This window comes from Marmota monax, unplaced genomic scaffold (assembly GCF_021218885.2).
Source record: "Marmota monax isolate L192 unplaced genomic scaffold, Marmota_monax_Labrador192_F-V1.1 WCK01_AAM20220418_F8-fsc00062, whole genome shotgun sequence".
In the NCBI taxonomy this organism is placed as follows: domain Eukaryota; kingdom Metazoa; phylum Chordata; class Mammalia; order Rodentia; family Sciuridae; genus Marmota; species Marmota monax.
In genome coordinates, this window is record NW_026695221.1 from 6,438,477 (window position 1) to 6,464,572 (window position 26,096).

At 35.5% G+C, this 26,096-nt stretch overlaps 1 protein-coding gene across 3 annotated transcripts in view; it reads left to right on the forward strand.

Annotated features, from left to right (window-relative positions):
- Arhgap32 (Rho GTPase activating protein 32) overlaps nt 1–26,096 on the forward strand; it is a 307,145-nt gene that overhangs the window by 41,148 nt on the left and 239,901 nt on the right. The window contains exon 1 of one of the 3 annotated variants that reach the window (XM_046432646.2): nt 5,243–24,400. The exons of the other annotated variants lie outside the window; for them this stretch is intronic. The gene's annotated coding sequence lies outside the window, so the exon portion shown is untranslated. Of the gene's footprint in view, nt 1–5,242; nt 24,401–26,096 lie in introns of those variants that run through there. 3 annotated transcript variants of the gene reach the window in all.

Here is a 26,096-nt window from a genome sequence, read left to right on the forward strand (position 1 = left end):
AGATGAATATTTAGTTGAGTCAGCACCATTTATTAGAAAAATTATACTTTCCTCACTGCACTGCAAGGGTCACCTTTGTTTTAAGTCAGGTAATCATATATCGTGGGCTGTGGGCTGTGGGCTATGGACTGTTTCTGGGCTCTGATTTATTTTGTTCTATTAGTTTTTCTACCTGTTTTTAAATACCACACTGTTCCACTTCTTATAACTTTATGACAGGTTTTGTTAAGTGTTATTAGTGTTCTCCAGCTTTTGTTCTTTTTTTTTTTATGGTTTTCAAATGCTAGAGGAGTTTTTACCATGTTTTGGCTTTTTTATTTTTATTTTTTCCAATTAGTTATACATGATAGCAGAATGCATTTTGATTCATTGTACACAGATGGAGCACAACTTTTCATTTCTCTGGTTGTACACTTATACATGTGTAGTCATACATGTACCTAGGGTAATGATGTTCATCTCATTCCACCATCTTTCCTACTCCCATGCCCCCTCTCCTTCCTTTCCTCCCTCCCCTTTGCCCAACAAAAGTTCCTCTATTCTTCCCATTCTCCTCACCCCCATTATGGATCAGCATTCACTTATCAGAAAGAACATTCATCCTTTGGTTTTTTGGGATTGGCTTACTTCAATATTCTCCAACTCCATCCATTTACCTGCAAATACCATAATGTATACCACAGTTTCTTTATCCATTAATCTGTTGAAGGGCATCTAGGTTGGTTTCACTGTTTAGCTATTGTGAATTGAGCTCCAGCTTTGTTCTTATTTAAGGGGATCTTAGCTAACCATGGGGATTGTTGACTGGTTAGGGAGAATTACATTCATTTTGTATGCCTCTGAGTTGCACCATATATATCCCTCAGCTAGCTGACTTACATATTGGTATTAATCTACTTGCTGTCAAGAGAACTCAGTTGGGATCTATAACCTTTTAATGGTCTTTCAAATTTGAGTAAATAGAAAATAACTTCTTGGTTCACAAATAATACATCATATTTAAAATCAGAGCTCACTTAGCATAAATCACTGTAGTGTTCAATAGTCAAATATTTAGATCAGATGTGTATATTTAATTGCACTGATACTTAATTTTCTCATTTGTAAGTAATTAGCTGTTTTGTATACCATTATGACCAGCTCTGTAGACTTGGTGTTTGGGAATTAGTTTGCTTCAAAAACACAAAACAAGAATAGTGACTGCATCCATCTGGAAGAGTGAATCATCTTTGCATGACATTTAAAGGCAATGATTTGGGCTGGGGATGTAACTCAGTGGTACAGCGCTTGCCTAATGTGTGGGAGACCTTGGTTTTGATTGTCAGAACTGCAACACAACAAAACAAAACAAAAAACTAGAAGTTTTTTTGTTAATAACAACCTAATTTTGTCAATCTGAAGAAGTTTCTCCTTAATCTTCCTTATTTCCCCATTCCATTTAATTTTGATTGAATAGAGGGGAAAGCAAAAGGTTTTAAAGTAAAATAATTATGATTTATTGACCATTTGTAATTTTACTTACTTTCTTTGGGAAGTGGAGAATTGGAAGGAGAAAGAGAAGTAGGGCTGGCTGGGGTAGTGGCTCAGCGGTTGAGCACTCACCTAATATGTGCGAGGCCCTGGGTTCGATCCTCAGCATCACATAAAAATAAATAAAATGAAAGTATTGGATCCAACTACAACTAAAAAATAAATATTAAAAAAGAAGTAGGGAGCTTCCTGGATGCAGTAACCATGTGTTCCAAATTTCCGTATGACATGTTATATACAATGCATTTAAAATTGTGATTATTGTAGGAAATTGAAAATGTATGATTGCTATAACTTTGGGGGATCCCTTTTGTATTTTTGAAAACAGGGAACCAAATGATCACAGATCTGTGTGCGTATGGATTATATGAGTAGTTTTTCTTCCCCTTTCACTTAACAAGTGATGAGTTTTAAGGTAGATAGGGTTCATGCTTGATTCACAAGTTAAAACTGAATGTCAGGCATATGAAGCCCTAATCACATGCTTATTTACTTTTAATTATAAATAAGGAATGCATCTTTTCATTTAGAATGTAATTTTAGTAGAATTAAACTTGGACAGTTAAAATGATGTAATTATATACTATTTTAATTAAATTAACTATCCAGATTTGCTGTGACACCTGGCATTTGCTTATACAACTATATTGTGAACAGAAGTTCTTCTTTATTAGCAGATCAATGACATGCTTTTGTCTCAAGATTTCAGTGACAGCATTTATTGAACAGATATTTGTTGAACATTTATTGATTTTCAAACTGTGTATGCATTGGGAATAGAAAAATGAGCAAAATAGATGTGATTCTTGCTGCTACAAAACTTTCTTATCAGAGTTAGGTTCTTCAAATTTATAAGATTTTTTACTTGTCCTAGGTGAATTTGTTTGCTGGTGACAGTATAGTGCTTCCTCCTTATGTATGGGGGATACATTTCAAGCCCACAGTGTATGCTTGAAACTTCCAATGATACTGACCCCTTTGTACTTTTCTGTGCATACTTAATGATAAAGTTTAATTTATAAATTGACACAGCAAGAGATTAACAGCAGCAACTAATAATCAAGAACATTTTTAACAGTGTGCTATAATAAAAGTTATGTGTACCTGATCTCTGACTTTCCCTCTTAAAATGTTTTATTGTACTATATACTCACTCTTCTGATGTCAGAGGATACAGTGCCAATGTGATGAGATGAAGTGAGGTGAAGGAGGTTATACTACACAAGGATTATTTAACATAAGTATTGTGATGCTGTGACAGTTGATTTTTTTTATATGAGTGCAAGCTTTTTTAAAAATATTTTTTGTAGTTGTATTTGGACACAATAACTTTATTTTATTTATTGAGGATTGAACCCAGGGCCTTGCAGGCACGAGACGAGCGCTCTACTGCTGAGCCATAACCCCAGCCCCGTGGCAGTTGATCTTGCAACTGAGCTGGCTACTAAGTGACTAATGGGTAGGTATCAGATACACTGGGCCAAAGGATGATTTGTGTCCCAGGTGGGACAAAACAGGATATCATGAGATTTCATAATACTTCTCAGAGAAGTGTGCATTGCGAAAGTTATGAATTATTTATTTTTAGAATTTCCCATTTAATATTTTAGGACCGTAGTTCACTGTCGATAACTAAAACCATGGAAAGCAAAACTGTGGGTAAAGGTGGGGGGACTACTGTAAATAATTTTTGATTGCCCTGTGAATACAGGGCAAGAAGTTTCTCCTTAACCTTCCTCAGGCTTTCTGTTCCATTTAAGTATAAAGTTCTGCTATTTTTCCTCAACATGTAATTTCGTTAATGGTTTATAACCTGGCTGGATTTAGCCTTTTGCATTTTTTTAAAAAATATTTGTTGTTGATGGACCTTTGTTTTATTTATTTGTATGTGGTGCTGAGAATCAAGCACAGTGCCTCACACATGCTAGGCGAGCACTCTTCCACTGAGCCACAACCCTACCCTCCTGCATTCTTCTTGCAAAGCATATTCTCTGAAAATATTATGGCTTTTTTATGAGTGCTTGTAGAAGTAAGAACATTTAAAATGAATATGCTCTGCATGTTTCTTACATGTTGTGCTTCCTATCTACCATTCTTTCTGCTTGCATGGAAAAACAGAATTATGTATCTACCTATCCATACATTATGGCTGTATTTGGTAACACAAACTGTCTTTATATATAGACATGATTTGTCTACTTAAACATCGCTAAGTTCTTGTTTAAGAAGCAATGTATTAGACTGGGGATGTAGTCACTGGAAGAGCTCTTGCCAAGCTTGCACAAGGGTTCCGGGTTTGGTTCCTAGCACCATAAAAACAACCAAAACAAAAGAAGCAATGCAAATTAATAAATAGGGCAGAAGGTAGAATGGATCTTTATCTGACAATCCCTTCCCCGAAAGTACATCTGGGCTTGTTTATTTGCATAATTGCACTTTTCTTAGGAGGTAGGTACTGGGGATTGAGCCCAGGGGTCTTATACCACTGAGCTGGTCCTCTACCCCACTTAAATATTTTATATATATATTTTTTATTTTGAAACATGTTCTTGGCTAAGTTACACAGGCTGGTGTCGAATTTGTGATCTTGCTGCCTCAGTTTCCCGAGTAGCTGGGATTATAGGCATGTACCACTATACCCACCTCTATAATTATACTTTTATACCTTTCCGACCATTTTCAAATTTGTCTACTTCTCTCCATCTCCATTGCTACTGTCCTAGTTCTGATAGGTACTGTCTCTTCCAATTATTGTGGTAGCCTCCTTATTGCTCGCCTTCCCTGAAACTTAATCTTATTCAGTTAATTTTTCCTCTGTTTTTGTTTTTGAGATGGGGTTTTGCTATGTTGCTAAGGCTGACCTTGAACTCCTGAAACAGTCTTCCTGATTCAGCCTCCAAAGAAGTTGAGGCTACAGGTGTTCACCACCCTGTTGGCTTCCTCCATTTTGAAGCGAGAATAATTCTACTGGGGTACATACAGAATTCAGGGAGCTTCTTTGTTGATGTTTCCTGGTTGAGTTTACAGTTTGGCCATAAAGGAGTTAAGCATGCCCAGCTTTTATGTTTAAACTGGACATTAAAGCAAGGAGGCAGCCTTCTAGAAAAACTTGGTTCTGTTAAAGCTTAATTATTATTTAACTCTATGTTTGCTGGCAAAATAACCATGTTTATGGTCATATAGTCTTGCTTTAATGCAAATTTGTATAATAATTGTATGCAAATACAAATACACTTGAACCTAGTTCCACTTATATATTTGAATTTGGAAGACCTGTTGTGTCCTTTAATAACTTATTTCTGTGATACTTTCCTGGGGTATTTTGTTACCCTATAGTGTTTGTTTGCTCCTGATGCTTCAGCCTCCGAACAAACTGACATTATAAGCATGGACCACTGCCCAGCAAAGATACTATCATAATTAGTTAAGAGGCAACAGATTAGCTGACCATTCATTGTTGCCCCTTGGCCAGTTTTTTTGAGAGTAGATTTTGGTGGAGTTGCTGTGTTCTTCCATTGCCAAAAATTAGACATGACTGCAGAAGCAAGTGAAGCTATTAAATTGGAAATGGACCAGATAGTGTGATAGTAAAATTGTTAAAGATGATGAAAGTATACTGTTAGATGTGAAGTTAATTTAGAATAGCGGGGAAGGAGAAAAGGAGAGGGGGCATGGGGGTAGGAAAGATGGTGGAATGAGCAGAATATCATTACCCTAGGTACATGTATGACCAGAGAAATGAAAAGTTGTGCTCCATTTGTGTACAGTGAATCAAAAAGCTTTTCTGCTGTCATGTATAACTGATTAGAGCTAATAAAAAATAAATTTTAAAAATTTAGAATTGGTTCTAAACCATTGTTTCCTTTTTTGTGATTGTGATGATACAACAAAAATGTTTTTAACTTTCAGTATTTTCTGCTGTTTTTTTGATAATATTTTGGTTATAAATGTAGTTCATATATTGATGTGTTTGAGTATGATCATTAGCCAAGTTTCTGTCAAATGTCATTTTAAAATGTAGTTGCATTTAAATATTGAACTAAAGCAAATGAGATGTCATTTTCTGTGTTTTCATGATTACATTTCTATGTATTTATATAGTCCACTTAAGTTTACCTTTTCTTCCATGAGTTTTTTACATTCAGAAGTATGTATCCTTCTTACTCAAATTATTCAAGATTTTGTGATGTGCGCTGGTGGAAATGACTCATTTAATGGAATTGTGTTCCTGTCAGGCTTATTAGAGCATGCGCATTTCATTGAAGGAAAGATTCCTGAGAAAAGTCTACTCCAAAAGTAATGGCATCTTGGCCAAGTTCTTTATCTTATCACTATCGCCTTTGGAGTTACTTAGTGGTGCCTGATCAAGATAGGATCAGTTTTCTTTCTTCTCTTCTGTTGTACGATTCCCTTAATTAATACCTAAGAAAAATCACAACAAGCTAATTTAAATCATTAGGCAATTTCTGGATCTTAGCCAAATTTGAGTTTGGGTTTTAGCATGCTGTCTTTTTAAACATTGTTACTTGTGTAAATAACTCCTTAAAAGGCCAAAATAATGTAATAGAATTTTTGTGTTGCTTGTGGGTGTATTAAATGATGTATTGAATGGTGTAATTTTTTTGAATGGCAGTTTAGGAATATGTATCAAGAATTTTGAGTTTTACCCAGCAGTTCCACTTTCAGGATTCTGTGTATAAAATGTACAAAAAGATTTGGCAAAGATAATCAATGTTAATATTGTATCTATAGGCAGAAATTTGGTAAATCAAAATATCCCCCAAAATAATTATGGTTAATTTATGTAAAAGAATGTTACTTAGCCATTTTAAAGTTTATTTCTTAAGCCTAGTAATAAAAGAAAATCCTGATCCTATAAAAATGAATTGTCAATAATCAATAGCAATTAAAAACCCAAGTCCTGGGAGTGAGAATGTAGCTTAGTGGTAGAGCGCTTGCCTAGCATGCACAAGCCCCGGGCTCAATCCACTAACACTTCAGAAAAACAAAACAAGTGGATTTTTGTCTATACAGGTCTAGCAGAATCATCAAAAGACATTGAATTCAAGTACAATATATACAGTTACATATCCTAAATTATATATACACACATATTTACACATATTCACATGATACGTATGCACAGAAAAGTAACAAAAACATAATGAATTGTATTTATATTCTTTTATAAGTATGCACATGCGTAGAAAAAAGTCTGTTTAGTTAAACTATGAATAGTGACGAGACTAGAGGAGGTGAAAAGGCACTTTGAAGCAAGTCCTACTTGAATTTTGAACAGTGAGATTGTATTAATAAATTACTAGTAATTAAAAGTAAGTGATAGGGCTTAAGATATGAAAGCCCTTGGGTATTCCCAGCTCTTTGCCAAAAATAAAAAATAAAAATGAAAATATTCCCTGAAACTTAAGATTTCCTTTTGTAAAGAAAATGTTTTTAAGATAAAAGCAGACCGGGCATAATGGTGCAAGTCTGTAATCCTACCGGCTCAGGAGGCTGAGACAGGAAGATCTTGAGTTCAAAGCCAGCCTCAGCAAAGGCAAGGTGGTAAGCAACTCTCTGAGTCCCTGTCTCTAAATAAAATGCAAAACAGGGCTGGGAGTGTGGCTCAGTGGTTGAGTGCCCCTGAGTTCAATCCCTGGTTACCTCCTACCCCCCCCCCCCAAAAAAAAAAAAAGAGATAAAAGCAGTGGTGCAGGGTGTGATAGTGCATGCCTGTAATCACAGTAACTGGAGATGCTGAGACACTCAGGGCAGGGTGATCTCAAGTTACAGGCCAGCCTGGGAAACCTAGTGAAACCCTGCCTCAAAAAGAAAGGTTGGGGGATGTAGCTCAGTGGCTCAGTGGTAGAGTGCCCCTGGGTTTAATCCCTAGTACCAGGGTTGCCAGGGATATATAAGCAGTGGTTATCTGTAGAAGTTAAAATAATTCTGATTTTCTTTGTATTTTTCTGCATTTTCTATATTTTTTCCCCATGAACAAGCCATTATTTAATAACCAAAAGCAGTAAGATTTTTGATTTTTTAATTTGGTGCTAGGGATTAAACTTAAGCCTCATGCATGCAAAGCACACATTGTACCACTGAATTGTACCCCAGCCTTGAGATATGAGTGTGTATGTATAATTTGTATGTTACACACACACACATACACACACACACACATTTTTTAAGCTAAAATCATAGGTAGTAATATAGTTTGGGTTCAGTATTACCTTGATTCAGATCCAGGCTCTAACATTGACTAGTTGTGTCACTCTGGAGAGGTTGCTCTACTTTGCTCACAGGTTTATTTTTGAAGACTAGTAAAATAGGGCATATGCAACTTAATTTCTTCTTGCTTTTCTCTCTCTCTCCCTCTCTCCTTTTTTTTTTGGTACTAGGGATTGAACCAGGGGTATTCTATCACTGAACCACACCCCCAGCCCTTTTTATTTTTTATTTTGAGATAGGGTCTCCCAGGCTGGCTCTCAACTTACTGATCTTCCTTTCTCAGCCTTCAGAGTAGCTGGGGATTATAGACATGTGCAATTATCTGTGGCTCTTGTCTTTCCCTTCAGTGCCATAATCGTTGATTCTTCAAAATGAATGAAAATCACCACGAAAGTATTTACAGAAATACAAATGTAGTAAGAAGCAAGACAGTTGAAAGGCTCATGATATGATAGTTTCAGAAATAATTCTGCTACAGGATAGAAAGTGAAAATTTTTTCACTAGAGTGAAACAAAGCAGTGTGTGATTTTCAGTTTTGATGAGGGCAGGAGGCAGGAATGAAGCCTCTGTGTTCAGTTGGAAACCATTATCAGTCAGCAGTAACTTCTTTTTTTTTTTTTAAGTTTAGTCAATGAAAATTTGCCCACAAGTTCAACCTGGTGAATTCTTTTAAAGCTGTGTTGTAGATGAAGTGTTGTCTTTAATCATCATGGCTATCAATATTAAGAAATAAAAAGTATTCAGTGTTCCAGGCTAATGAGTCTTACAGTAGTCATTCAATACATAAAATGAAATATCTTCATTAATTTCAGAGATTATATTTCAGGAGCATAAGATGATTAGGGGAAATAGAAACTAATATCAAATTCTAATAGCAGTTAATAACTAAATTTTTCTTACATGTTAGAGAATACAGACATTTTTACATTTTCCGTTTTGTAGAGGAGGTTTGTCAAACTTTAAAGAGGAACATTAATTGTTATCAAACAGCTAGCTAAGGGCTGGGGATGTAGTGTAGTGGTAGAGCACTTGTCTAGCTTGAATGAGATCCTGGGTTTGAGGTTCTGGGTTTGATCTCCCGCACTGCAAACAAACAAGGCAAGAAAAACCAAAACAAAGTAAACAAAACCACATATAAAAAACAAAAATCAGCTAGTTAAGTGGCAAAATAGAATCTAATCCTGGCTGTCTTGTACTTCAGAGTGTTGGTATTGCTGCCTCTAGGTGTTTTCATAAAAAGTAACAATTTATTTTTAAAGGGCCATAAGCTTCAGTGGATAGTAAATGTTTCTGTTTCTACATTTGTTTCCCTATTTAGTCATATTTCTTGAATGAGTAAGTTGGATTTTGCTATGGTTGTCTTTCTTCTTACTTTTGAATTGTAGCCCTTCAAGAATGCATATATTGAAAAATAGTTTTGAGATAGATTTTCATGTGGTAGAGAATGCGCCTACTTTTGGGAAACCACTTTGCCTGTGTGACTGTGAGTCAGCAGCAGTGTCTGCACTTCGAGGCTGCAGTTGTGACCTGGCACCAACATCTCATTTCTGAAGTGTCTGATAGTTACTGAAATCGTAGGCTTTTTTGTTTTTTTGGTACCAGGGATTTAACTTAACCACTGAGCCATATCCCTATCCCTTTTTTATTTTGAGACATGGCCTCACTAAGTTGCTTAGGGCCTCTATAAGATGCTGAGGCTCTTTGAAGTTGCAATCCTCCTGCCTCAGGCTCCGGAGCCACTGGGATTATAGGCGTGTGCCAGTAGGCTTGGCGAAATCTCACTTTTAATACCAGTTCATAGTGCTTTCAGTAACTGAAATCCCTTGGGATTGATCCCTCTGAATTCTTTTCTACTCTGATATTTGTTTTTGTTATGTTATGTGATTTTTTTCCCCACTAAAAAGCTGCAAATCTCCCCTGAATATGTTATCTTTTCAGTGAAAACAAATGTTACCGTTGTATAGTCTGATCAAAAAAATGTTTTTCTCATTAGTGTCTTTATGCGTAGATACATATACCGGTAAGTATCTATCTATATATATTTTTCTTCAGTACTGGAAATTGAATCCAGGGACTTATCTTCCACGGAGCTATATCTCCAGCTAGTGTCTTTATTTTCTAACTTGTCATATACAGATAATCTCCAATTTATGGTGATTTGACAGTTTCCGATTTTAGAATGGGGCAAAAATGATATACATTAAGTAGAAACTGTACTTGGAATTTGGATTTTTTCCTGGGCTAGCAGTGTGTAGTGTGATACTCTTTGCCATACTGGGCATCAGCATGGAGCTGCATATCCTGGTCAGCCATGTGATCACAAGGGGAAACAAAACAAGCTATACTCCATAGTTGCTGTGTTGCCAGAGTTTTTTGGATATTGTATTTTGTTTTCACAATCTACCATTTCTACAAAAATGCCCATCTGTGTGTATTCATGAGATATTCCACACTTTGTTATAAAATAAGCTTTGTCTTACATGAGTTTGCCAAACTGTAGGCTAATCTAAGTGTTCTGAGCATGTTTAAGGTACTGAAGCTAAGTAATGATATATATGGTAGGTTAGGTATATTATGTGTGTTTTCAATTTGTGATATTTTCACTTAAGTGCATTTCTCAGGACATAATCCTATGGTAAGTCAAAGTTCCTCTGTAGTTGCTTGGCTCATTGTAGATTGTCTAGGCAATTTTGTGCTGTTTTTAAGGAATTCTTGAGTAGGTCTCTTTTGAATGTTTCCATTATCTGTTGGAAGTTAGTTAACCTCCTTATCTAATTCAGTGTATTCTTGTCATCTTTGTATCACATTTATTATGAGAGCTAATTTGATTGACATTTTGTTTTCCCTTTGGTTTGTTAAATGACCATGTTAGAGAGCAAGTGGACTCCAAGCTCCACAAGGGCAAAGACCATGTCTGCTTTATTTACTGTATACTGTGTGGGCCCTGGTGATGCATGCCTGTAATCCCAGCAATTTGGAAGGCTGAGGCAGGAGGATCATAAATTCAGGGCCAGCCTCAGCAATTTAATGAGACCCAGTCTCAAAAAAAAAAAAAAAAAAAAAAAATTTAAAAGGGCTGGGAATGTAGCTCTGTGGTAGAACGTACCCCAGGGTTCAATTCCTATACCAGGAAAAAAAAATAAGGTAACATTTCATGTACAGTGTCTGGCACACAGTAAAATTAAATACTCAAGGATATGGCTAAGAATAATACAGCAGAAAAATCTCAGGGTCATGGTTATCTTCAGCCTGAGTTATCAGCAGTATTGATAGGAGTTAGGTACAAAAAATGGAGGAGAAGGAAGATTCAACTAGATTTTAGAAAGTATGTAAGAAACTAGTAATAGTGATAATCATATTTTTGAAGACACATATTCTGGGCTCTGTGTTAGGAGCTTTACAAGTACATCTTATTTTAGAGAGTCCAGATAGTAATACCACATCAAAAGAAATAATCAAAGGTAGGAAAATATTCTCATTAATTTAGGAGGAGGATAAAGGTGATTTAGGTGCAAGAGAGCTACTTATAAAGATGCTTTAAGTGTTGGTGAAAAATAGCAAAATGATTTTCACTTAGATTTTGATTAGAAGGAAATTTAAAATATTTAGATAATCCAAATTTAAAAAAATTAAGATGAGAGTCAAGACATAAAAACATTTGAATCTCATCCCAATGAATTCAGTCATTCTTGAAGGAAATTTAAAATATTTAGATAATCCAAATTTAAAAAAATTAAGATAATGAGAGTCAAGACATAAAAACATTTGAATCTCATCCCAAGGAATTCAGTCATTCTTGGTATAAAGTGATGTGAGGCAGATATTGTAGAATGTTAAGTTTATACAGACTAAAAGAAAATGAGATGGATCAGATAAGATTTCAGAGTTTCCTTTTAATTGGATTCAATGAACTTGATCAAATTGGATCTAAATGACTTGCGGAACGTGGGTTGTTTTTTGTCGTACTAGGGATTGACCCCAGGGATGTTCTACCACTAAGTTACACCTCCCCCCCCCCCCTGCTTTTTTTTTTGAGATAGTGTCTCCTAAAGTCCCCCAGTCTGGTCTTGACCTTGCAATTCTTTTCTCCAGTTTAGTTTCCTGAGTACCTGGGATTATGGGTATGTGACATTGCTTTTATTAAGTAAATTTAGAATTGATTTTAACTGAAGATAGGATAAAACAGTAATAGAAAAATTTCATTAACTCAGTTTCATTTCAGGACCCATAGTGGGTGTAGCCCACTCTATGCCTTGTCTCTCTTTGTAAAACTTCAGTACTCTGTTATTTGTAGTTAATATGCATACTTTTTCCCATTTTGCGTTTGCAAGATTTTTTATCTTCTAGAAAGCACTTTTATCAGAATGCAAAGGTTGTGCTTATAAATTGTGCAGAGTTTTAGTATGTTAAGATGACCTTCAAAAGATGGATGGAAAATTGCTGTATCATGTCTTTTGTATTTTATGAAAGAAAGTCTTTTTCTTCCTGTAATGTAAAATTGGAAGATGAAATAAACTGATTTTTAAAGATAAATTTCTTTGAAGGCAGATTAGTAAAATTGGTACATTTTTCTTCTGGAGGAAGTATTGTCAGAATAGTTTTATATTTGTCCTCCTTTGATGTGTGTATGCTATTTGTGAGGTCTTTTTAAAATCTTTTAAAAAGTCTCATAGGTTACTTTGAAGTCATGAAACAGGAAGTATGAATGCTTGAGAAGATAAAACTATGAATGAACTTAATTAATCAACTTAAAATCTTATGACTTCTGGCAACTTGCCTTGAATGATGAATAGAACTGGATCTGCACATCATTTGCATTTTTAATGTACAGACACCTTTGGTCTTTAACCAAGGTTTGTTTACACAGGAATGTGATAATTTTCTGCTTAATTCTGAGAATTGTGTAATAAGTGTTTTGTTGCTGGTTTTAGTTTCATGTTCATTATTAACCATTTGCTGGATGCTAAAGCTTTTTGGACTTATAGGAGGATGATGAATAAGATTCAACCCTAGCACTTCAGTATAGAAGATCTTACTAGTGAGGAGAAAAATAGGGTCTCCTTGTGGGAAATGCTGTCTTTGAGCTGAAAGTGAAGTCACCCACCGTCAAATGCTAATATGCTATACTCCTTTTCTTATAAGATCCATTTTAGTAACATGGTTTATGGTAGAAATAAACTTTGATAGAACACAAACAGAGGCAATATTATAAAGTCCTATCCCAGTGTTACGATTGATCACCCTGGAGAATTAATTTGGAATGCTCACAGAGGTAGAGGATTGAGTGAGAATTTGCTAAAATGGATGATACCAAAAGTTTTATCTCAATATTCAATTGCCACTAATGACCTATGGTTAAAAATAGTCCCAGTGCCATGGGAGAGCATGATTTTCATGTCCCTTAGTTCCTTAAATAAGGTTAAGTATTGCCCTGTTTCTTTGAAGTGGTGGTTTATTGCTTTGTCTCATTTTTTTCCCAGAACCTCTTTGGTTTATTTTCTATATCTGTGTGTTTCATTGTGAAGTATTTCTGATCCATGAACCAACTCCTGCAAGCTCAAGATGACTTTGATATTTAAAAAAACTGTGATCTTGGGCTAGGTTGTGGCTTAGTGGTAGAGTGCTTGCCTAGCATGTGTGAGGCACTGGGTTTGATCCGTGGTACCACATAAAAATAAACAAATAAAATAAAGGTATTGTGCCCATTTACACTAAAAAAAATATTCAAAACAAAACAAAACAAAAACCAACTGTGATCTTCTTGAAGGCAGGGATTGTATATTATTGGTTTATGCCCAGGAACTAGTATAGTACCTTGTTCTAGTGTGCTGTAAATAATAGTTTGTTGACTAAATGGATGATAGGAATGTTGTCAAAGCTTTAATGAATATCTGAGTAGATTAAGTGCTTGATTTTCTTTTATCTGTGTAAATGTTATGAAAAAACTTCCAATAAATTAGTTAGGCACAGTATATGTTATATCATTGTTTATAACTGTAACAACAACTGCCCAAATACTGTTAGTTAAGATCAAGAATTATGCATATCATCATTTGCCTGCTTAAAATAGGAAAATAATGATGATGAGCCAATCTGATGAGGAGGCAGTGAAATTGTTAACCTCATACATGGTTGGAGGCTTTATAAAATGGTTAACCCTTTTATAAAATGCATAAAAAATAACTGTGAACAACCATCAGAACAACTATACTATATGACTGAATGTTATAATTTTAGAGACTAATGAAATAGTCCAAAGTAAGGAACTGTACGAACTAACCGTGTATATAGAAATGTTAATTTCAGATTTATGCAAGTTGAAGATTTGTATTACAACTCGAGTAAGTTAATTATTTGTCAGCCTTAGTTTTCTTATTTTTACAGGGAAGATTATACAAGTTGAGTATTTCCAATTCAAAATCCAAAATATCCCCAAACCTGAAACTTCCTGAACTCCAACATGATGCCCCAAGTTGAAAGTTCCACACTTGACCTCATGTGGTAGGTTGTAGTCAGAATGCTTGACCTCATGTAGTAGGTTGTAGTCAAAATGCCGGCACACTAAAAATATAGTATTAAAATTACCTTCATACTGTGTAGAAAGACCTGATAAGAACTAGTTTTAGGAAGACTGAATAACTACAGAGTGGTTTGGTGAAGGAAGCAGAGATGGGTAATGGAAAGACTGTTTTTGTTTCTCCATTTGTTCATTCAGTTTTTCAAAAAACGTTTGTTGGGTTGGAGATGTAACTCAGTGGTAGAGTACTTACCTGGCATGCATGAGACTCTAGGTACCATCTCCAACACTGAAAAAATATTTACTTTTGCATACGGGGCGCCTGGCTTGTCTCACCCTAATCATGGCCCTATGTGTGAAACAATTGTGATTGTAAACTTTCTTTTATAATTACTTTGTATTTTTGTCAACCAAATCTTACATGTAATTGTAAAAAACAGTAGTACTGTAAGGCTTTTAAAGGAAACAGTGGTCTCCTGAGCCTGTTTCATCTCATCTAACATAGCCACATTTTCTTTCCTATTTCTATCTGTGGAAGTAACCATGTTCATAGTTCCTTTAGCTTTTCTCCACTGAGATTTAGCACCTTGTTTCTAAATGTGATGCTTTTAATGGTAGTTCTTGGTTTATTATATTTAAGCATTAGTTCATTTAGACTTCATTGAGTTAAATTTGAGTTAAAACTATGGAGAAGCCATACTTTTTTTGGGGGGGTGGTGGTTACTGGCTCTTTTTTAAAAAATACATATTTTTTTGTAGATGTTGATGGACCTTTATTTTATTCATTTATTTATATGAGGTTGCTCAGAATCAAACTCAGTGCCTCAAACATGCTAGGCAAGTGCTCTTCCACTAAGCCACAATCCCAGCTCCTGTTATTGGCTCTTTTATTATTTAGTAATTAAGCCAAAATTATTTTTGGCTTAATTACTTTGAAGGGCCTTTATGTAAGAGCTTGGTACATAGGCTTTATTTTAACTAAATTCATCAGAATATTTAATTTGTTTAACATGTACAGTATCAAAATTGACTATGTTCTGGAGATGTCATTTTTTTTCCCCTTGCTTTTCCATGCAAAAGAAAATCTAATGAAATTTTAATGAAGTGTAAATTACCATGGACCTATATCCCTTAATTAAAATGTTTAAGAAAATGTTTTTCTTAAGTTCCTTTATTAAATGTAAGCTATGTGTCAGGTATTGACATATGCTTTTTGTGCACATGATCTCATTTATTCCTTACAATTTAGAGGTGTCAGGATTCCAGGGTGTGGAAAAGTTAGAGAAATTAAATAAATTGCCCAAAGTCACAATGTGGGTAAACAGTGGAACAAGAATTCACTTAGGAGTGTCTCCCATGTTCTGAACCACTAAGTTAAGCTTTACACGGCCCTGTCATTTGATTTCCCAGATTTCTGCAGGAATGCTCCTTTTAAATGCTGTCATTAAAATTTACACAAAATTGCCGTTTGCAGACTCAAACTTTTTAATTAATTCATGTAAAAGAAAAGATTTGCATAATAGTTTCTTATAAAGACAAAAATAGAGGATGGTGTGTGTAGCTTTGTGGTAGAGTGCTTGTGTAGCAAGCACAAGAACCTGGGTTAGATCCCCAGCAAACCCTTCCCCCTATTGCACACACACATACATACACACATACATATATGTAAATATCAAAGAAAATGTAAATTTCATGCTTTAGCATTTGGGACCTGGGAGAAAGAAGAAAATCCAACTAATCTAATTATTTACACAAATCTTTAACACTTAAGGCCCTATGACATGTATTTCAAGGAATTTTGAGATAAATAGGATAGTCTTGGCCCTTAAGAATACTTCAAGTGAAAGTAAGTATGCCATAAAGTAATACAAATGTTCTATGAGAAGAGTAAGTTAGGTACTGTGAGAATTTGTGGAAGACACCAGGAAGACTTATAGAAAAGTAAATGATAGGCCTGCTCAAGGAAGGATAGCACAGTTATGGAAGGGTCATTTCAGTGGGAATTTAAAGAGAGGAAATTTTGGGGGTGTGTTTGTGGGAACAGCATGTGGGTTAGTTTGACTAGAAAGTTTCCGCCCCAAGTTCACATACCTAGTAAGTGCTAGAATTGGAAGTGGAATCTCTAGCAGTCAGACTCCAGAGTCTGCAGTAATCACTGTCATTCGAAACAACTATATAGTTACCAAGAGTCTTGCCTGTCTGGTCACCAGTAAGGCCAGAGTGGGGTTGGATTCTTTAAGGAAGCTGAGAGCTTAGGGGAAATTATTTGTATTGTAAAAATTCTGGAGGGGTCACAGGGAAGAGATTAGAGAGGAGGGGCAGTAATGGGGAAGGAAAGTGATGGATTCATTGAGGGATTAGTGCCCTCCAGGTTCCTAGTGGATTTGCTTTGCCTCTCTTTATTAAAGGAAGCATTTAAATTAGGTCAAGAACTTTTCTTCTGTCATAAATTTAAAAAATGCTACTTTCAGTACAATCTTAGTTGTTTCAAGGTTAGTACTGTGTTAACAATAAAAACTAGTATTATAAAAAGACAAATTGCTAGACAAATTGTAGCTCCTGTCTTTAAACAGAATTGCACAGCTGTATTTTCAAGAAGGTTCATTCAGGGAAAGATAGAAAGCATATTATCTGTAAAGAGATGTTTCAGGAACTTAATAGTGTCCAAGTATTTCAAACCTAGTGATGCTGGTATATACTCGCTTCTGAATAGGAAAGAGTTTGATTCTGTTAATTTTACCTGTTGTTGGCCACTAATAGGGGAAATCCGTTTGCAGGATAAAATCCTTAATAAATAGAATTGGAAAGTGAGATACAGACATTAAAAACTTAATATTTATGCTTAGACTTAATTCTACAAACAAGTTATGTGCACTTAATTTGTAGGAAATGGAGATTATAAATAATGGTTCCTGCCTTGGACTTCATGAGGTGAGAGAAGAAATTTTTACAGACAACATAGAATTACAGTGGTCTGAGAAATTACAAAGATGTTATGTGATCTTCCAGGGGAAGAAGCTATCTTAAACATAACTGTGTGTCAATACTAGACCTTAAATTATACTACAGAGCTATAGTAACAAAAGTGGCATGGTATTGGCACAAAAATAGACTTGAAGACCGGTGGAACAGAATATAAGACACAGAGATATACCCACATAAATACAGTTGTCTCATACTAGACAAAGGCACCATAAACATACATCGGAGAAAAGATAGCTTCTTCAACAAATGGTGCTGGGAAAACTGGAAATCCATATATAGTAGAATGAAACATAAACACATATAGGAGGAAAGATAGCCTCTTCAACAAGTGGTGCTAGGAAAACTGAAAATCCATATGCAGTAGATTGCAATTGAACCCCTGTGTCTCAACTTGCACAAAACTCAACCAAAGTGGATCAAGGACCTAGGCATTAGACCAGAGACCCTGTGCCTACTAGAAGAAAAAGTTGGCCCAACTCTTCATCATGTTGGCTTAGAAATGGACTTCCTCAATTAGACTCCTAGGGTCAAAAAGTAAAATCAAGAATTAATAAATGGGATGGTATCAAACTAAAGTTTCTTCAAAGCAAAGGAAAAAAAATCAAGAATGTGAATAGAGAGCATACAGAATGGAAGAAAACCTTTACCACCTGCACTTCAGATAGAGCATTAATCCCCAGGATATACAAAGAACTCCCAAAAACTTAACACCAAAACAAAAAACCCCACCCCAAACAATCCAATCAATAGGGCAAAGGAATTGAACAGGCACTTCACAGAAGAAATATGAATGATCAAAAAATACATGAAAAAGTGTTCAACATCTCTAGCAATTAGAGAAATGCAAATTAGAACGACACAGAGATGCCACCTCACTCCAGTCAGAATGGCAATTATCAAGAATACAAATAACAATAAATGTTGGCGAGGATGTGGGGGAAAAGGTGGTTCATTCATACATTGCTGGTAGGACTGCAAATTGATGCAACCACTCTGGAAAGTAGTATGGAGAGTCCTTAGAAAATCTAGAATGGAACCACCATTTGATCCAGTTATTCCACTCATTAGCTTATGCCCCCAAAACTTAGAATACTAAAGTGACCCAGCCACATGAATATTTATACCAGCTCAGTTCACTATTGCCAAGCTGTGGAACCAACCTAGGTGCCCTTCAACAGATGAATAGATAAAGAAAATGTGGTATATAACACACAATGTAATGTTAGCCATAAAGAAGAATGAAATAATGGCATTTGCCAGTAAATGGATGGAGCCGGAGACTATAATTCTAAGTGAAATAAGCCAATCCCCCCAAACCAAAGGCTGAATGTTCTTTCTGATATGTGGATGTTAACCCATAACAAGGGAAGGTAGAGAGGGGAAGTATAGAAGTTTATTGGATTAGACAAAGGGGAATGAAGGGAAGGGAAGGGGGATAGAAATAGGAAAGACAGTAGAATGAACTGGATATAGCTTTCCTGTGCTTATACATGAATACAGGACCAGTGTAATTCTACATCGTGTACAACCACAAGAATGGGATCCTAATTGGAATGTGTTGCACTCCATGTATGTATGTCAAAATATACCCTATTATCATGTATATCTACAAACAACAAATAAAAAATAACTCTCCTACTTTCTCCTGAAGCAGGAGGATTGCAAGTTTGAGACCAACTTGGCAACTCCATGAGATCCTTAGCAACTTAGTAAGACCCTTCCTGAATATAAAGTGCCCCTTGGTTTAATCTCTAGTACCACAAAAAACAATTGTGAGTGTTATAGGTATTTGGAAAAAATTTCTTAAAGAGTGGCATTTGAATTGATTTTAGAGAGATGACTGTTTTCAGCAGATCAAGGATGGAAGGAAGGATTTTATGGGTTAATTAATTAATTTAAGTTGACACAGGTGGAATAGCATAGAACATATTTGGAAGATGACTGGAAGTCTATGTTGGTAATAATGTGGGATGAGAGGGTTTAATTGAAGATGATGCTATGTCTAATGTGTTAAGGAATTTGGACTCTTATTTTGTGAGTGGTTGAAAGCACTTGAAGTCATTTTATTCTATCAGAGCTGATATCATCCAGTTTGTATTTTTGGGAGGTTACCCTAGGTTGACTAAGAAGTGGTTGGTGTGATGGTAGTTAGGAGCATGATATTGGGAGTCATTTCTCCTGGGTCACCTCCTGGCTATCTCACCCTGGCTAATTTAGGTAATCTGACCAATCCTGAGATTACTCATCTGCAAAATGAGAATAATGATAGTACCTACCTTCTAGACCTGCTATGAGGAATAAACAAAGTTATGCAGTAGATTGCTGATCTCTTAACACAGAAAGATGTTAACTATAAAACTATCATTCTAAGTGAAATAAAAGAATATCATTCTGGGCTGGGGTTGTGGCTCAGTGGTACAATGCTTGCCTAGCGTGTGTGAGGCACTGGGTCCGATTCTCAGCACTACATATAAATAAATGAATAAAATAAAGTCCATCAACAACTAAAAAAAAGAAGAAAAAAAATATCATTCTGTTAAAGGGCAAAGGTTGGAGGTAGAAGGACCACATAGAAAGTAGGAAAGTCATCTTTTACTATTTAATAAGCTATATTAATATTTTAGAGCTTTAAAATTTGTAAAAATAATATTTCCTTGTAATGTAAAAATCTTAATTGTGTTTGTTTACTGTGTGTGTTTAAAATATAGTCTACATATAAAAAGGCAGTCAGTTGTTTTGTAGCCCTCTGGTTAATATTGTGGTCTTAGTCTCATATGATTTTCTTCAAAGTTACAATTTTTTAGGCCATATAATATTTATTTAGAAGTTTCAGTCTTTAAGCAGATTTTATATAAACCAAGTTTTCACACATGTTCAGAATCTCAGTTCCAAATGTCATAGAACTATATGAATGTGGTTGAATAACAAACATAGCAAATACAGTGTTCCTTGCTGTCATTACATACATTTGAATCTGGCTCCTTTTTTAAAAAAATAGTGTCATGAGGCTGGGGTTGTGGTGGTAGAGTGCTTGCCTGGCATGTGTGGGGCACTGGGTTCAATCCTCAGCAAGCACCACATAAAAATGAAATAAAGATGTTGTGTTCACCTACAGCTTAAAAAAAAAAAGATAGTGTCATGATTTTTAAAGAAGTTACTTAATCTTTTTTGAGTCAGTTTTCCTAATGAGTAAAATGGGAATGATATTACCTGGCTTCCATACAGTGTTGGTATGTGAATTAAATTATGAACATATATGTATCATATAGTTGGTATATAATAAATGGGGCATAGTATTTATATGCATGGACTACTGAGTGCATGTGTTTTTATAGTTTGATAATTGTTATGTATTCTAATTTTCCAAAAGCATTTAGCAATATTAGTTTACATTTAAGAATTCATTCAGTTTTCATGAAACCTGGCTACTTTCTTTTTTTTTGTGGTACTGAGGATTAAACAGGGTCTCACCCATGCTATCCAGGTACTCTACTACTGAGTACATCCTCACCCCTTTTTAAATTTTATTTGAGGCATGGTCTTGTTAATTTGCGGGGGCTGGTACTGAACTTGTGATCCTCCTTGCCTTAGCCTCCCAAGTAGCCAGAATTACAGGTGTAAGCCACTGTACCCAGCCTTAGTAATTTCTTTATAAATAATTCATGTAGATTAGGAATTCAGTGATTTTTTTTTTTATTATTCTTTGCTCTTATTTTGGGAAATTAACTATATAAAGTTTATTTAAAGCTAAATTTGTTTTGCATTTTTATTTTAGTAAGCACCTAATTTTGTATTAATGTGTCATCTAAAACAATACTTATTAATATGAGAATGAGACATCATTCTGCTTTTAAAAATTAAAAAAATTTAAGTTGTATATTTTTGAAGTTCTATAATTTCCATACATGCTAGGCTTCATACATGTTAGGCAAGCACTCTACCACTGAGCTATATCCCCAGCCCCTGTTCTCACCTGCTTTTTGAGACAGGGTCTGGTTAAGTTGCCCCAGTTGGCCTCAAGGTTTATATGCCTTCTGCCTCAGCCTCTAAAGTTACAGGAACCTACCACCATACTCCAGCCTGTAACTGCATTTTTGTGTGTGTGTGTGTGTGTGTGTGTGTGCCAGGGATTGATTCCAGGGTTGTTTAACCACTGAGCTACATCCTTAGTCCTTTTTAATTTTTATTTTGACACAGTCTCACTAAGTTGCTTAGAGTCTCACTAAGATGCTGAGGCTGGCTTTAAACTTACAAACCTCCTTCCTCAGGTGCCTGAGTTGCTGGGATTACAGGCATGCACCACCAAGCCTGGTGAATTGTAACTGCATTTAAAAAGTTATACTATGGTTGTGTTTGAATATCTTATGGATCTTAGTGTGAGCTAAACACACAATATGGTTTAGTGAAATGAAATCATGTTACAGTTTTTGAGTTTTTTACTTTTTGAGTAGATATCTTTATTAGGTAATCTTTACGTTTCTTAAGGTTTTTATTATTTTTTCCTTGGTTTCTCTTTTTTTGGTGTAGTTATACTCCTTAGATGTTTTTATAATGTTGTGTCTCTCAGGTGAGATAACTAGCTTCATTGCATGAAATACAGATTTTAATAAACCAAGAGGCAACAAGAAGGAAAAAAACATTATTTCTCCTGAGTCTTCTGAATATGAATTAAGAGTCAATAAGATGTACATAGTGGTCTTATGAAAACAATGCTGCAATAATGACAGATAAAAAACACCCAGTTGTTTACAACTTATTTGATATAATAACACTTAATGGCAGTATTCTGGTCATTACCTATAGAAAAGGAACTACTTAGAAACTTCCATTGACTCTTGATATCCTACTCCTTTCTCTGCTCTGTGTTAAAAAAATGGTTAAGAAGAATCAGTGGGTGAGAAAATGCACTAGACATTGAGGAAATAATATGAGAAACAGTTAATTTTAATTTTGCCTTAGAATCATCCAGAATGACCTGTGCAGGAATTTTGCAAATTTCATTAGGATTTGTGCAAACGTAAATGCAAATATTGAATTCTTTTGATAGTTTGCTCTCTCAAGCACTATACACAGCAGTATACTGATGGCAGCTGCTGCAACAGAAGTACCATTAGAGCTATAGTACTGTACTAAAATGTATAGCACTGGAAAATAATAGCAGGGAAAGCAGTCAAAAAGGTAGCAGTCAGTGTTTGTTTAGAGGAAGTCACTTGAAAAAACTAACCAAAACAGTGGAGAAGGTGCTCAAGAGGCACTTGCTTAGCATGCATGGGGCCCTAGGTTTGATCCCTAAACCACCTGAAGAATGTATGCTTTATGTGTATGAAAACAATGTATTCTCTTGGTTTCTGTGTATATAAAAATAAAGGTGATTGGTTACCAGCATTGGTTTTAAGGTTAAGAATAAAGACTTGGTAAGTAGAATCTTATTTTCTCATTTGTATACATTTTTACAAAACTAGAAAAAAATCCAGCTGATAGTTGGCTAACAAGTTATAAACTTTTCGCTGTGCTATACCTAAGTCACCTGGAGTTAAATAGCTCTGAATTTTTTGAAATTTCGTATTTATCTTTATAATACCCATATCTTTTATATAATTTATGTATCATAATATATTCATTTTATGTAAATATAACAGTGTTTAAAATTGACCCTCCAGGAAGATGTTCCATTTGAGTAGAAATTACAGGTGATTTGATAGATAAATACTTGGCTATTTAACACCAAGCACTCCTGCCCTCTGCCTACCAAAGTTCTTCATTAGATAGCAAGTGGAGACTCTGTACTCCAAAAAACAAATAAGGCTGATTTATTTTTTTCCAGTTAAAAATATGAACTGTCTTACTAGTGATTTCAGAAGTTGGATATGGAATACTATAGATTGGTTGTATGGTTTCGGTAATACGAGTAAGTATTTTTTAAGCTGAAATAGATAAGATTTATATATAGGTAAGAAATATTGCCTTCTAAATGTGAAGAGAGTTAACTCATTTGGTGAAATCTAACTTAAAATTCTTAAAAAGCTTCAAATAAGATTTGTCAGAACCATTGAACAATGTATTCTTTTTCTGCTGACAGTATTTTTGTCATCCAGATTGTGAGTATACAAAATTAAGATGGTAAGAATAGCTGCCTTTTAGTGGTTTCTCTTTTGAAAAACACATTGTGACTCATTGGTACTCTTCAGAATACATGTTTTTCATTGTAATCTCTTATTTTCAAATTTAAAATTATTTTTGAAGAGTTGAGATATTCAAATGGTTCAAAATTCAAAAGAAATTTAATTGTTTAAAATACCTAGAGATATTTTAAGCACTGGCAAGTGTGTGTGTATAATTATTATATATTTCCTTTACCTCCTTAAAAATAGAAATGGTAGCTTATTATATATATTTCAATGAAGAGATGAGCTTTTAATTTTTGTTTTGTACTTTGGAATAAAAAGTTTTTATATGTTACGTAATTCACAATCTGTATGAAATGTGCCTCTGTCATCTTTTTTTAGGACTGCCTGGTATTCTGTTGAGTGTAGATGTCCCCATTTTTTTTTTTTTTGTACCAGGTATTCAGCTTAGGGAAGCTTAACCACTGAGCCACTGCCTCAGCTTCCCAAGCTTCTGGGATTACAGGCGTGTGCCACTGTTCTTGGCATGTCTCCATTTCCCACCCCTGCAACCAATGGTTGGTGTTAGACTTCTGCTAGATTGTTGCATAATAGTCTTCACTTCATAAAATATCTCAGTGTTGAGAATCATTTGTTTCTCATTCAGCCAGAAATGTTATAGAGTTATAAAAAGAATGAAGACGAATGTTGGGGAGCTGATTAAGGAAGTGTAGTCTTGAGGCACTTTCTAATGATGAAAGGTAAGGACTGGCAAGCGGTTAAGAAGAGTTGTTTGTATGGATAGGCAAGGCCTCCGGGAGGGTAGGACATTAAACTAACTTGGATGAAGAGGCTTCTGGGTAAAAATCAGGGTCTTCTGGTGTGGGAATACTGAACACAAGAGTCCCTGGAGAAGAAGTGAATGAGGTCTACAGCAGAACTGGATGGAGAACCCTTGTGGTTGGAATTGAAGAAAGTGAGAGGAGACTGGCAGGCACCAGAGCACTACTGTGTCTGGAGTAATTGAAACAGGTGAGTGATATGATCTTCCTTAGAGTTTGAAAATATCTCTGTCTCTGCTAGGCAGTGGAAATCAGGAGCTCAAGTAGAAGTTGTTGCTAATTTAGACAAAAAAATTACAGCTTGGACTGTGGTGGTAATAATGGAAAAGAGAGAACTAGATTTGGGGTATGTTTTATAAGTAGAGCAGTTGGGATTTGCTCATAAGTTTTGGATTTTGAGGGAGAGATGAGCTTTCAGTTTTTAAGACATGCTCTGTAATAGTAAAAAAGCAGAATATTAATTTATAAGCAGTTTGCTCTATGATTTTAGTAGTGTTGACTGAAGGTCATTTGTCCACTTGAGTTGATTCTTTTGAATATTGAGCAAATATAGAAACTGGCTCTTGAATCTCCAGTCCTTTCCTGTATGGTTTCTACCACTGCTTTTTTCTGTGGTAGAAACCCTGGTTCTCCCACTGCCTGTCTTCTTGTAGGCCCTATTCTGGCCTCTAGCTGGGAACATCTGCCCTTGTTCCACCAGCTATTTCTTGCTCTCTTTTTCTACATTACTCTCCTGTGTTCCCATGCTGGGATGTACAGATGCTTCTTTATCAGTAGAGCAAGAGCATTGCAGCCCATCCGGAACTGTGGTTAGAGGGTGATATCACAATTCCCAGGGATCTTGGAGATTTGGGTGGCTGAAAGCAGTGGAGTATCAGCTGTCAGAATTTCTGCATAATCCTATTATTTCTGATTTTGTGTAGTTAGATAAGATAAAAAACCATTTGTGAACTGATCTTAGGTTTATAAACATCTTTTAATACAACCACCACATTTCAATTAGATTGATTTTTTTAAAAAATATTTTTTACTTATAGACGGATGCAATATCTTTATTTTGTTTATTCATTTTTGTGTGGTGCTGAGGATCGAACCCAGTGCCTCACATGTGTGAAGCAAGTGCTCTGCCACTGAGCCACAACCCCAACCCCACAATTAGATTGATTTTTATAATCACATCATGTTATATTTTCTTCCAAAGTCTGTAGTTTCCCTTAACCAGATACTGTACTTCAATAATATCACTTACTCTTGGGTTTCTTTGTTATATAACTATTGCCCAAGGGTAGTGGTGTGTGTGTGTGTGTGTGTGTGTGTGTGTGTATTTCCTTTTTCTTATTGGAAGAGCAGGCTCAGTAGTGGTTGTCTTCTCACTCATACACTGTAATTTTGTGGATGGTGCTCTTTTATTTAGCCACTCCTGAATTCCGGTAGATAACAGCAAAAATGGTACAAACTCACTTTTGCTGTAGAAGATTGAAGTTTCAGAACAGATTATAGATATTTACACACATAGCCTCTAAGGGTAGGGACTCAGGAAAGAGTATAGGAGGAGCTCAGTGGATGTAGGAGGAAATTGTGGAGCAGGTGAAGTCCGTGGTAGGTGCTATGTATGTTAGGTAGTTGAATTAGTAGGGGAATGTTTGGGAAGTTGCCATAACCAATGATCACAAGATTGGCAATTTAAAGCCACAAAGTTTATTCTTTTAGAGTTCTAGAAGGCAGAAGTCTGAAATGAAGATGTTTTCAGGGCTACACTCCCTCTGAAGGCTGGAAAGTTGTATTAGGGTTCTCACAGAAGGGGATATATTAGAATCAACTCACATGATCAGAAGCTGGTAGTCCCATAATGGCAGTCTGTAGGCTAGAGAACCAAAGCAACCAGT